At 38.3% G+C, this 15,005-nt stretch overlaps 1 long non-coding RNA gene across 1 annotated transcript; it reads left to right on the top strand.

Annotated features, from left to right (window-relative positions):
• The first annotated feature begins 1,346 nt into the window (after positions 1 to 1,346).
• Positions 1,347 to 9,660, top strand: LOC130734686 (uncharacterized). Its single transcript, XR_009018085.1, has 2 exons — positions 1,347 to 6,949; positions 7,115 to 9,660. It is a non-coding gene; the product is annotated as an uncharacterized LOC130734686 (long non-coding RNA).
• The last annotated feature ends 5,345 nt before the right edge of the window (positions 9,661 to 15,005 follow it).

The following is a 15,005-nucleotide window of genomic DNA, read 5'->3' as shown; positions in this document are numbered from 1 at the left end:
GGACAAAGAATACTTGTTTTGCCTAAAGAGGCAGGGGTCAAATAATACTTGTAAGGAGAAGTCGTTGATATTTGAGCTTAGTGAAATCTTGGTATAGCCAAGGACTAGATGTAGCCCTATCGTTCAGGGGGTGAACCAGGATAAAACAATGGCGTTCATTAACTCCTTCCCTACTCTCACATTTCCCCTACACCAAACGATCCCAATGAAGATGATGAATCTTTTAATCGTTTGGAAATCCAAGGATTTTGATGCAAAATTCAAACCCCAATTTCTTGTGCTACTTTGATCAACTTCATTATCTACATTTCGGATTGAATCAAGAAAGCTACTAGTGATATTTACATTTTGTATAAAACAAATTAAGTTTCGTTGTGGGTTGGAACATGTCCATTGTTATTTCCCCCAAGTGGTGCGGCGCGGGTCCTGTTATTGGTTGGTGACGTTTGTGAAAGAACTATATAAGTTGGAATCATTCATCAGATGTTGGTTTTCAATTTGTATGTTTTCCATGGTTACCTCGCGTGCTCTATTGGAAGGGTCGGATTATATTATGGTTTCTGCATAAAAGGGGACATGAATTTTGTTATTGAATATGGTGTGGTGTTGTTGGGTTTCTAGTGAAGGGTTGTTGTTTGATGATGGAGATGAAGAATCATTGTTGTTTGATGATGAAAAGTTGAAAATTTGGGTTATTGGAGTGGGGAAATTCTAGGTTGAGATGAAGATAGGGAAAGATGAATGATTAAGATTAAAAACTTTTGATTAATTTTTTTTAATACGCGATGTTTAGGTTGAGTCCCTAATCAAAGATTTTTTTTTTTGAGTTTAGTCCCTCATTTAAACACGTGCCATGTCAACAACGCGACACACCTGACAAGTCACCAGAGTTCGTTTTTCTGGCGAGGATGATTCCCAGCTATTTTCTAAAGGCTGAAGGCGTATTTCGGAAGATTTTCCTACAAGGGATGAAAATCAAAACTCACTCAAAGTTTAGGAACGAAAAACTTATTTTACCCTTATAATTTTACATAAGATATTTCAATTTAAAATCATAATAATAAAAGAAATGATATCGCGTGTTTAGGATAATAAGTTTACTTGATAAGTAGGAAAAAAAATTACTTTTTTATTGTTTTCATAATTATAAACTTATAAAATATTGGCTTAAATATGTCCGGGGTAAAAACCGTTAGTTCTCTAACGGAGGATGACGTGGCGGGCCACAACTCAGACCACGTCATCAACCTCACCAAGTAAGCAAATGATAAAAAAATTAAAATGTGCTTCCATTGGATTTGAACATGGGACCTCTAGTAAAATTCACAAAGACTTAACCACTAGGATGCATGAAACTTTGGTAATCAACGTCCATGATTATATATTTATTTATTTATGAAATCAGACGTCTGTAACTTTTATGGATTCTCTTCTTCTTCTTCCTCCTTCCTCCCCCAAGTTTCGAGCTAAATAGTAGATGTCAATCCCAAATCAATTTCAATTCAAAAATTCCACAAAAACTAAACCCAATCCTCACACCCAGATCTCGATGCCTTTTCTTTGTCATCTCAATCAATAATCACCGCCGTCACCAGATGAAAGAAGGGGGCAGGGAAGAAGAAGAAGTAGTAGGAATCTGAAACGGGAATAAGAAGAAGAGGAAGAGATGTTGATGGGGAGAGAGAAAAATCAAGCCAGAATCACCGCCGACATCCTCGCCGGATCTGACCTTGCCATCGTCGCTGAGTCCCATCCCTGTCGTGAACCTGTTAGAACTCCATCATTACCTCCCTCCTATACTTTGCCTCCATCGCCCCCTCGTCTTCTTCACCATGGAGATGGGTTTCGACACTCCTCCTCTGTCCATGACCATGGAGATCTGGACTGGGCGGGACCTGCTCATGATAGGACCCGCCCAAAGTTAGACCTTGGCGTCACTATAGGACAACTCGGCGAGACCTCCATAGGGCGATCAACTCTCTGGGCTGAGGATTTTTTAGGCCCAAAGGCCCAACTAGTATAACATTAGGATATTGGACCATCCCACTATAAAAGGGGAGGTCATTTATTGTAAAAATGATCTTTAATTTCCATTATTATATTACACTCTTATTTTCTCATAGATTTGTCTGCCAGGGTTTTGGATTAGGTCTCTTCTTCATGTCAGATCTAGATCCTGAACATTGACGTTGTCTGTGTGTGGCTCACCATAGCCATGGAAATTCCTTCGTGTTCTTGCTGAGTGGAGTAGTCACGTCAATCAAACTAATGAATCAAAGGAAACGTAGCAGTAGCTGAAGTAGATGAAAGCACGTTCAATCATCTTCACCTTCATCATGATGGATTCAACTTTGGAAGCAGTAACTGTCTCGACGATGACGAATTTGTGGGTGCTGAACATGTAGGATTAGAAATCAAAGAGCACGCCAAAGTTCCTCTCGCCGTTTCTGGATCTGATTCCTCTGTAATGCTCTTGATCTTCAGCACAGTGTTCGACAAGGCTCACCCTACTCTTCGCGTCGCTTTGAATGGAGTGGAAGGAGGAAACAGTTTTGGTTTCGGGGGAATGCGGCCTACACCACGCTTCTGGTTGAGAAAGAGAGAAGCAGATTAGATCAAGGAAAAGGAGTAGATGACTCGAGACACACCAACTGCTCGATGAAACGCTTCAGAGAAATATTCATTCTAACTCAGACTCTTCCATTTCTCTATATTGCTTTCAATGTTTATACTGAAGGATGCTTGCTAACTGTTTGATGAAATGACTAAGAGGATTTTCCTCAATAATTTTGTTCTAGTTTTCATGCAAGCTAAATGTTTGATGAAGTGCTCAACTTGAATTTGCTTTAATTTCAATACTTTGCTTGAGTGTTCTACTTCTGGTATGAATCTCTTAATTTTAAAGTGTGTTCTCTGATGATATCTTAAAGTCAGAATTAACATACAGTAAGGACTCAAATGAGAAAGACCATGTTGATGTTAACTAACAATATAATGTGTTGATATAATTTTGGTGATAATTAAAATTAAAATAGAAGAATAGTTTCCTATAAGAAAATGGGATTGATAGCATTTGTTGCAGGGACCTCCTATCTAAAGGGGGATACAGTCAGCTTTTGAGACAATTATCCAGTAGGTTTCTGTGACAAAGAAATTGTTGCAATAAAAGTTGTTGTTATGAGCTTAGTTCCATTATTTTGTTTCATGTTTAATTGGTTGTTTTATTCGCTAATTGGCATCACGCATCAACTTGTGGGAGTTTTCTTGACTCTTTGTTTCTTCTAGAGCATTAATAAACACTTTTTTGGTGACTGTTTACTGTTTGGACCCAGGGTTGCTGATTACCTCTTTATTTTGGATACTCATGAGGAGCATGAGACCATAAATGGGGGAGTAAATGAGGTGAAAGGGCCAACATTGCAACTTAATGATAGTTCCAGCAGTCAAAAATATTACTGGGTATTGAGGAAGATAAGGATACCTCTAAGGAGAACAATGCTTGTGGGGGATTTGCTGCATAAGAAGAATGCAAGAAATCTGGAGCTGAGATATCACATTCCCCTTTTAATTCTCGTTTGCTTTCCTCACATAATTATTCAAATGATTGATGTTAACAATGAATAACTTACTTCACATTTAGTTGAGCAAGAATTTTGGTTAATTTGGAAGCTTCTTTATCTTGTTTCCTCAAATGTCAGATATGAGAGTTTTCCATGATTTGGTGTATTGAAAATGGCTTATATCTGGGCTACTCTTGCTTCAGGTTTTAATTTATAACTTTACATGTTTGCTGGATATGTGAGTTTTACACTTATGTGACAAAATCTTCACTTGAAATTGGGTCAATGTTATCTTAAATCTGCTGCTTACCCGTTAGATTCTGGGCTTTTTCACTGTCCAATTTTTCTTACTTTGGTCGATGGCTGTGTAATTTTTTGGATCATTCTTTGGTTAGTTATGATTCATTGAGAGATTGGAAATTAATGAAGGATGTTTGATGTTGATTTCTCCTGCTTCGATTTAAGTGGGGTAACAAGAGCTCATGCTCCTTAACTCTCAAAGAGAGTACAACTAGTTTTCTGTTAAATTGAATATTGCTTCTGCACAATCTGCATGCTGCCTGTTTTGATTAAGATTAAGATTTTCAATTGATTATTTAGGAAACTCTAAATTTTCTTTTGATAATGATACTTTGAAGAACAATCCTGCAGATTTAATTTAATGAACTTTTGGAAAGTGTTTAATTTTAGAAGATGTTATATATCATTATATGAATCTGAACTGCTTGAGTTACAAAATATAAATGAGCTTCAACCTTGATGAATAAGGTAGTTTTAGAGGTGATTTTATAGAAGTTACCTTTGCTAATGGTTTGTTATATTTCCTGTAAGAAAGGTTCTTGAACAGATGTTAAGGTATGTCAGCCGTGTGATCTGAAACTTGTTACATTGATCTTGATGTATTTGTTGTCACTTTACCATATATGAACAAAACAAGTAAGCTTATCATGTTTTGATGGAGAACCTATGATGTAGTAAATTCACATTTCCATATGTTTAAAATTTACTTTGCTGTGACTCCTATGCACATAGCAATCCCTCCTGCTGAATGGAATGGTTTCTTATCTTAAGTATATGTTGGTCGTTTCCTGTTTATGTTGACAATTTCATATTGATTTGTGATTGGCTTCTTTGATTGTTTTAACGGGGTCCTACAGTCAATCCATGATGTTTCAATGCAAGAATGATATGTTCTTCATATGTTAAATGTTTAAAGTGTTCCCCAAATAACTACCACATGTTTGAAAAATTCTCTATGTGAGTTCAAAAGAAATTAAGGATATTATGACAGCATATGCTTTATGTGCTTGACAGTAAATTTGTCTTGATGCTCTAAAACGTCTTTACTCTAATCAACATATATTCGTTTACTCCATATTGTCATTAAAATTCTTGACTAATTCTATCTCTTTTTCTTCATATGTTCATGATTGATGAGGAGAAGCTCAGGCCTGTGTCATGCAAAAAGTGCATAGTGTGGTCAAGGTTCACCTTTCAAGTGATTAATAATATGCCTCACTCGGGACAGGGAAGTTTCAAGAATTTTCTTGCAAGTGGTTAAATTTACATGTTCCCTATTCTGTGTCATTTCTCCTTGAATGATAGCACTGATAAAAAGCATACTTGATAATCACAAATCTGATTCACTTGTTGATAAAGTGGGAAGTTGAAATGTATGTGATTGCTTATTTCTATACACTTCTATTGCTTAAGTGTCAAAGCATTAGGCTGGTTCATGTATAAATGACATAAAGGTGAAATTATTTGGCTTTGGGCACATATTATTTTAGCATGCTAGTTGACTTGTGGGAAAACTACCTTGTAATTTTTAGGGAGAACTTATGTTATTCTTTATATATGTCGTGTTTGTTTATTTTCTTCAAGGTAGGGGAATAAAACACAAGTGTGCAAGAGAAAATAATGCTTTGATATGCTGAAATCAGTTTTCCTCTTGGGAGAGAAAATAAGTGATCTATTGATAAAGAAATGAAATATTGCACTGCTTGTCATATTTAGGTTGAAATATTCATTTCAGTTCTTGGTTCTGAATTTATGCAAACAACTTGGGAAAACTGATTAACAAGATTTACCTTAAAGTGTTCTCATTGAAATATTAATGCTTGCTACTTGCTCATTGAAATTGTTGGATGACTCTTCTTTAAATTTCATTACCAGCTATTTAGTGTAATAGCCTAATGACTAATGCTCCGATTTTTCATCTAAACTTGGATATAAATCAATATCATAGTGATTTGATAGTTTTCCTCATATTTCTGCTGAGTTTTGGAAGAATATATCTTGATGAGCTCTTAAATAAATGCATAAACTGATATGGGATCAGGTTTTAGGACACTAATCCAACTTTTCATCTTTCTAATATGTTGGTTATATACCTCAATAGGGGCCACATGATTGTTCATAAATATGAATATGTCCTTACAAGGCTGTTGGACTCTTCTTTCAAGAAAGAAAATTTTCATAGTCGATATCTGAAATTTACTATTGATGTTACACTGCCTACTTAACTGTTTTAATTCTCTACACCATTTATTTCTCAGTTTTACTCATGTTATCAGCCTTGGCCTTCATATACCATGCTATTTCATAAATCTAAGACTTTGAACAAAAATCATGTTTGTTGTATGTTATATGGAGCTATGAGAAATTGGCAATGTTTGGGGATGATGAAAATATCATTTAAACTCTGTAAATCAGCTCTAAAAATGGTCCTATTTTAGGCTATTTTGTGTTCAGCTTTAATTCATAGTTTTTGTTAAATCTTACCATTATTATGAAAGTGGATTGAACATGTAATGATTCAATTAGTATGGTAATCTCACATCTACATTTATTGTGAATATTGAACAGGTATTTATTCTTTTATCCTGGGCTTTTAAAAAAGCGATATTTGAAGCTTCACGTATTTCTCTTTGGGTTTAGTTTGGAATCTAGAATATGTTTTAGGTGCTTGACACCTTGGTGAAAAATCACATTGTTATTACCTTGCTGAGCTTATGTTGTTCCTTAGATCCTTTATTTGCCTTGATATTTACATCTGCAAGCTAAGGGAACATAGTTCTGATCATGCATATTGCAAGATCTGGAAAATTCTAGTTTTAACAACCAAAATTATGCTTGGCGTCCCACCAACATCAATTTAAGGAGGCAAACTGGTTAGTAGCTGACTGTTTGGTTGCTTTATTAAGCTTAAAAGAAGTGGAGGATAGAAAAGGATTGGGGTGAAGAAGCTCAATTTCGTGGATGGTTATGAGACAGAAGTGCAACAGGGAAATTTGAGCATAACTTTTATGTAGATGGTGATGTCATTAAGCATGTCACTAAGCAACGCCCATGACAATCAAAATGGTACTGCTCACAAAGAACCTGAGGTACTCCCTATCGCTACCTTATGCTTTCATGCACCATTGTTTCCTTTTAATGTCAACAACTTTGACATGACTCATTTTTATAAGTATTGATGTATTGGAATGTGGGATGATCTTAAAATGGTGTTGCTTTTGAAAGTCCTTAAGAGGATGTTGATTTCGTTTCAGTTTTCAAAAAGAGGGAGATTGAGAGTGGTTTGATTAATCTGAAAGCAAAATTATAGAGAATGGTGTTGTTGCAGCTCCATTGTTGTGTAACAGTCTCTTTATTATGCTTGTTATGGATTGGAACTTAGAGAAGAGAATAAGTGGTTGACAAAGTGGTTAAGTCTTTACACTTTATGTATGAAGTTCAAATGATCATGTATCTCTTCTCAAATTAATTAGTGGAATGTTAAAGCATGTGGCTTCAATCTTTTTATGAAATGCTGGTGAGCTCCATCTCTTGCAATGTACTTTATGTTAATATGATAGAAGTAGATGTTGAAAATAACCAATTTGGCATGCTGAGTTTGCATATCTAATAAGCTGACTTTGATTTTTTGTTCTAAAGATTATTCATGATGCTTCTCTTCAAATGTGATTACCAAGAATTAGCATGTTTTGGGAAGATCAATTCAATGGTATGCTCTCACTTTAATGACATATTCTAAATTTCCCTCATACCAAATATTATGTGATATCAAAGGGAAGCTATTAAGCTCGCCTATAGCATGTTGTTGACGAGCAATGTGAGATGGGCGGGCTAAGTGACATATTGATAAGCAAGTAGGTTGAGGAAAAGGAAAGGAAGATGCAGTCGAGGCATCCCTTCTTGTTACAACAACTTGTTACAACAAGTTGTAACATGATATATCAACAAAAGGGGGGGGGGGGAAGAAAACAAGAAAATTGCAGTTATCTCAGGTCGCCCATGGGCGGGAATTGATTATGTTTGTTTCCAAACTATAGTGCGCAATGAAAAAAGAAAGAAAAAGAAAAAAAAACTGAAAAAGAAAATAGAAGAGAAAAAAAAAAAGAAGAAAACAAGAAAATTGCAGTTATCTCAGGTCGCCCATGGGCGGGAATTGATTCTGTTTGTTTCCAAACTATAGTGCGCAATGACAAAATGTCAAAGGTACAAGCTACCACGTGTAAGACTTTCGCAATAAGAAAGCGTCAACACTGAGCATACACAGCCTTGGCAATTCTAGTGGCCACTAGAAACCAAGCCCCGTCTGTAAAAGGACTAAGACCAGTAAAATGTGCCTAAGCCTTGAATTTAAATCGAGCAAATGAATGTAAAGCCTCACCATGGCGAGCCAAGTCTCGGTAAATTTAGCACCAAAAAAAAAGAAGAAGAATAGAGAATTTGGCAAAGGGTTTGAATCTCTTGTTGCAGGTGATACTCAAATGAAATAATGTGGGCAAAAGACACGCCCAACTTCCAAAGAAGGGATGTACTCATTCAAAAGGAGGCGACCTATAAGAAAGGGAAGTCGATGCAAAATAAAGCATAGTTTGGCATCTTCTATACTTTCACATTTTTGCATTTTCTGGAATGACTGAAATATGGTTAAGTTCTTAAAAGAATTGTTGCTTAGTTCAAGGTGACAAGATTAAAGAATATAATTATTCACATTTGATTGTTTAAGTATTTCTATGATATGTAATTTCATATATACAAGTTTTCTTGTTCATATAAGATGAATGATAGTTTTCTTGTTCATTTAAGATGGATGAGAGAGAAAGAGCAACGCCCAAGGAGTTCAAAATACTATAATTCGCCATAAAGAGGTGATTAAGCATGATGATTATAATTGTTGGAAAAGCTAATCATTATTTTCAAGTTGACACATGTGAAAGACAGGTAACAGGTCACACAAAGCGTGACGATCTACTTTAGAAATGCGAGCATGACTTGAGGCGAGCATGATTTGATTGGCGAGCTTCATGGCAAGTCTTGAGGGACACCATGCAATCATGGACAGGCGAGACACTAAAGACACTTTGCCTTCATGCTTCAGACGCAGTATCTTGTGGGCTGGTCAGATACTTCCCAAACTCAATTTCCGGCGGACCACCTCCTGAGGCGTAGACGGTTCAGTGACGCTTATGATTATTAGTCGCCCCTTTTGTCGGGTTGTATATTTATTAAGCCATTGTTGTCACTTAATTTTATTAGGTGCCCCTTGCGGCGGGTTGTATGTTTATGACGCCATGTTGGCGACCTATATGCTTTATAGTGACTTATATGCTTTGTAGAGGGCGAGCTTTATTGCCCAAGTCGAGATTAGAGCAATGTAGCTTGGAAGACTAGTTGTGGGGGGACATCCTGGGTTATTGGTCGTGACCGCCAATCGAAGGGTTATCTCTATAACAAGTCATCCAAGGGTGGCATATGTTCATTAAGACTTGAGACAATTAAGACACTTTGCCCTCATACTTCGGGCGCGTGTCTTGTAGGCTTGTGGACTAGGCGGGACCTGCTCATGATAGGACCCGCCCAAAGTTAGACCTTGGCGTGACTATAGGACAACTAGGCGAGACCTCCATTGGGCGATCAACTCTCTGGGCCGAGGATTTTTGAGGCCCAAGGGCCCAACTAGTATAGCATTAGGATATTGGACCATCCCACTATAAAAAGGGGAGGTCATTTATTGTAAAAATGATCTTTCCATTATTATATTACACTCTTATTTTCTCCTAGCTTTGTCTGCTAGGGTTTTGGATTAGGTTTCTTCTTCATGTCAGATCTAGATCCAGAACAAGATCGATTACAGTATGCTGATTTAGGGATTTTGACCATATGCCATGGTGAAGGAGAGGAGGGGAACGATGGAGGAGAACTAGAAGAGGGGATACAGATGAGAGTCTTGGTGATGGCCGGTGGTGATCAGTGGATGAAGAAGGGAAAGAGGAGGGAGAAGGAGGGAGAAGAGATGAAGAATTTTTTGTTTTTTTTTTTCTTCCAAAATTTAATTTTAATGAAATAGAAAATTAATATATGAGATGGAATGATGTGGAGTGCCATGTATGAGAGAGAATTAAGCATTCTCGTTGCCACCTCAACATTTACCGGATTTTACTAACCGATTTGACAATAGGGACTTATCCCTCTATATTATTTTCAACATAAGGGTGTATTCCAACAAAAAAAATTTGTAGGGGTCTTAACCAAAACACCCTATTTTAGAGGGACCTCCAACATATTTAAGCCTAAAATATTTTAAAAAGCACTCTTAAAATTTTTTTTTTTCATTGAAAAACTCTCAAATAATAAAAATTGAATAAAAGAATATTAAATCAATATATATTAGAAAAGAAGAACTTCCATAGTGACGTGTCAGCACCAGATTAATTCTTAGTGACGTGTCAGCACCAGATTAATTCTCATAAAAATTGTGAGACCCAAGTTTTTAAGCTTAGAATAAATTAATTAAATTCATATTCACGATTGGGTTTCGATGTATTGTGAAGGAAACCTGAACAAGTGTTTACCAAATGGAATAAATTTATGAAGGAGAAGGTTCAGGAAAAGACTGAGAATAGTATTAAAGTCGATATAAGTTATAACGCGAGTCTTATTCGCTTACGCCTAGGGCAAGAGCGTTAGTAAACGATTAATTTACCCTTTAAGGCACGATGGAAACTAATTCCAAAAATCTTCAGAGAAATGTTAGAACTTCTCTTATTCGTCTATAAACAAGCATTTCGATACGAAACCCTAGAATGTACGAACGTCAAATTTCAATACTCGGAAGTTTGCCGAAACGGAATCACTGATAGTTCAAGAAACCTAAAATCAACCGACAATGAAGACTTTTTCTATTCAGAGCTTCAAACGAAGACTCCACACGCGTACACCCATTTCTCTTGATGTTTCCAATCTTTCTTCAGAAGGAAGTTTTCTCATCCGACATCAACTGCAAAAAAGTAGTTTTTCGGGTAAAATCGATTTACACCGACTTTGGACCGTTTGATTTAATTCCAAGAAACCTGTTTTGAGTTCTGGAATTCTGTCCCCATAACCTATCTTAGAATTCTCCGAGGAATACGCAGGAAAAATCGGAATCGCGAAATTTTCATTTTTCCAAATTTTCCAAAACCTATAAATAGCAAGAAAATGAAAATTTTTCAAAAACTCACCCATTTTCTTCACCAAACCCGCGAGCAAGAAGGAGGGGAGAAAAGATTTTCGCCGTTTCTTGCCTGATCGTTGCACCGTTCGTTGCTACGCGTAGACCTCGAGGTATAGATGCTATTCCTTACTTCTGATCGTCAATTCTGTCGCTTTTCTCTATGTCTTTCTGTGCTCAAAGTTTTGAGCTTTTTTGTAAAACTGTCCAAATAACTTGATTTCAGTGTCTAAACTTATTGCCTACATACCCAAGAGCATGAATATCCGGTTGTTTTCTGCTGAATCTCGCCGAAATGCCGCCGAATTCCAATTCTGCTTGAAAACCCCATTTTGAGCCAAAGCTTCGTTCTTTCGGTTTAAAACTCTCGACTTAGCTTAGTGTCAGTAGGATTAGTTGTCATAAACGTCGTTGGTGACGTCCCCATCAAATTTGTTTTTCGAAATTCCAATTTTTAAATTCTGAGCTAAAAATATTGACCAAAATACCCCTGCGAAAGTTTTTGACCCGATAATTTTTCTGAGAGTTTTCCTGGCCTAGATATCGCCTAAGAATACCTAGGAATTAAATTAGATCGAAGAAAAAGTTCGGGAAGCCCTATTTTGATAGTGGCCGAAACTTATATGCCGTGGTACCGTGTCCAAAAATAATTTTTTGGTCTGTATGACCTGAGTTATAGTGTAGCCCTTTCAATTGTCGAAATTTTGGCGTCGGTTTCGTGTCATTCCGAGTACTGTAGCTCGAGTTATGCACGTTTTAGCGAATAAAGTGTTTTTGTACAAAACTTGAATCGAGTCTAAACTCATCCATTCGGGGAAAGCCCTTCCATTCGTGCCTAAATGTTGTACTCTGAAGCTTCTTGAGCTTTGTCGAACATTAGTTAGGATTGTTTCGATTGTATCGACTTGTTTTGATTCATTATTGCTTTGTTTGCTCAAAGGTTCAATTGTGGAAACTTTGGGATTGACTGAACAAGCTTGTGTGCGAGACCTGCACCGCGAGACTAGAACAACTCGAGGTTAGGGCAACTTACTTACTAGCTATTTGTATTGTAGGCATCGATAACTTCGACTTGATTATTGCTTGATATTGAATATTGCTTGGATATTGATTATTGCTTTGAATTGGAAAATGTTTTCTGGAGGCTTCGGCCGATTGAACTTATATGAGACGTGCGTCTCCGTTTTCTGAGAGGCTTCGGCCGTTTACTGGTTTCTGTCTTATGATTCCCGCACCATATTATTATTGCATCGCTCTTTAAAGCTGAATATTGTTGAATTGATATCGAATTGTGCGTGTTGACGCGATTGCGGAGCGTAGGACATTTGAGTTGATTTTGTTGATCTTTCGGGTTGAGAGGAAGCCCTAGGCAGGTCCTGACCTGAGGTCTGAGATCTAGCCCTCTTTGAAATACTTAGACTTTTCCCGGGGATTTTATTTGGGAGATTTGAGAAACTTTGAATAGTTGGACTTTGGAACTTGAGAACTTATGGAACTTGGATTTCGATAATAAACCTCATAACTTGATTAACTCAACTTGAAATGCTTTGATTAATTAACAAGACCTTTAGGAAAATTAAAGAGTTGGAAATGATTGTGAAAAACGGGAAATAGTCGAAAAGCCTTGAACTTGAGATGATTTGATGGTCGTCACGGGGATGAACCGTAGTGACCATGGAAATGTCACTGAGTGCAATATGTACTCCGGCTTTTCACATCCTAGTCGCAAAGACGACTTTGACCTTCGGGTACTTTTAAATTGAGATTTGTGGTTAAACTCGTATGTGTGAGGACGATTCGATGTTTGGTTAACCATATCGCATTATGCATACGTTTGGGGTTTGGGACGGTCAAAAGACTGGGCCTTCACGAAGAACACCAAGAGTGTATCTTCGACTTTGCGGCGCGAATCCGTATGTCCAAACCCGACGGGTTGGGCCGATTCGCAAATAATTGTTGACACGCGCGGATCCGTATATTCAATCCGATGGATTGGATCGATTCGGCGGTAGTCACTCAGGCACGCGTGAGTTCGTATTTTCAATCCGATGGATTGGATCGATTCAGCAATTGCCATTTTAACTCGCGTGAATCCGTATGTTCAATCCGAGGGATTGGATCGATTCAGCGATAACCTTTCGACTCGCGCGGATCCGTATGTTCAATCCGATGGAATGGATCGATTCGGCGATAGTCATTGGACACGCGCAACGTCCGTATGTTCGACTCTTTTGAGTGAACCGACTTGGCGTTGTCATTTGTTGCGTGTGCGAGCCTGTATGTTCATCCCGATGGGTTGGATCGACTCGACATGCCTAATTGTGGGAGTTGCGTGTGCGAGTCCGTATGTTCAACCCGATGGGTTGGATCGACTTGACATGCCTACTTGTTGGGATTATCTTTTGAGTTGACATTGCATGCATACATGCACCCTTATTGAATTGTTGAGTAATTGTTTATTGAACCTTGAGATAGCAGATATCGAATTGTTTATTAGAGCCTTGATAACATGCTAAGTATATACCTTAAGATAGGCAACTGAGAACCTATATAAGTATATACCTCCTTTATCACATGTTGTTTGTATATCTATTGTATTCCGTGAGTTGACCCTAGCGCCTTGGCTTTGGTTGCATGTTTGTGTTTGGGCGGTCGGCCTGCTGCCAGGCGTCCGTCAGTCGATTCGTGATGATTCGTCACTCGAGGAGGACAAGGAGCGTAATGACTATTACTGAAGCTTTCGAAGAGGACCGGACTGAATGCATGACCAGATGAGGGTCGATGATGGAAGTATAGGGTATGGGTGTTTAGAGCCTACTAAGGTTGGGTGTTAGTGTCATATGTAACACCCCGATTTCGGTGGCGTCACTTTAGTAACCAAAATAAACTTAATGCGGAAAAACGTGAATATATTTTTTTTTATAATAATAACTAAGACAAGACGGAATTAAATAAAACCCAACAATAACAAAAAATCAGAACTAATATACAATATATAAACAGCCCCCGCTGTAGTAGCAACCTCGTCACGAGTAACCTCCAGTGACGGAAAGAAAAGTGCAACGCCCGTAGGCAATATATACAAACCAAATGAAAAGGTGAAGTGCCCGCAACACTATCCCTCAAAACTGAGAATCAGCTGACCCAATGGCCTGAAAATAAGACTTCCTAAGTCCAACCAACTCTCTGTGATTCCCGTAAGGAAACCACACAAAAAGCTATAGGCGGATCTACCCTGTCCCCTAAGTAACAAATGAAGCAAGACTGTCAGAGCTAAAACTCTACTCCTACACTAATCCTAACTCGAGGAGCTCATACCAACACTCAAAACTATGTGCTAGCATGATCGTCGTCTGAATCAGAATCCAGAACGACCAAGTCTACTAACCCTATCCGTCCTCCCCTCGCAACCGCAGTGCGCTCCGATGCTGGACTCACGGGCTTAGGGCCCGAACCCTGATCATCGATGATCGCAACGGTGGGTGCACTAGACCCTGCCGAAGGCACTCCCACTGGAATCTCCTCCGAGGGATCCTCCTCGTCTGAAGACAATGGTGGTGGTGGTGGTCCTCCAAGTCCTGGTCCACAGTGAATGCCCGGTGGCAAGTTGAAGCTGATAGAGCATCGCCTCAACACTCCTGACCTCAGAAGTCCTCCGCTATCCACGTGATCCTCCATGATGCGCCCCGAATACGTCGCTCGATGGCTCGCGGGGTCAACCACCCACGACCCGGGGTCGTCCTGATCGATCATCTCATACCTAATCCCCCCGAAGGGTGGACCATGGTGAACCAATCCGCAATATTCATCTGACAAAAGGCGTTGTCCGCCAAAGCACACACAGAAGACGCGAGGGTCAACTCTAAAGAACTATGTAGATAATAAACCCAATAGGTACAAATAATAAATAGCCACTTAGGCTTATAACTAGAGATGTCATT

Source organism: Lotus japonicus, chromosome 1, assembly GCF_012489685.1.
Source record: "Lotus japonicus ecotype B-129 chromosome 1, LjGifu_v1.2".
Lineage (NCBI taxonomy): Eukaryota > Viridiplantae > Streptophyta > Magnoliopsida > Fabales > Fabaceae > Lotus > Lotus japonicus.
This window is presented reverse-complemented; position numbering and strand designations above follow the sequence as displayed.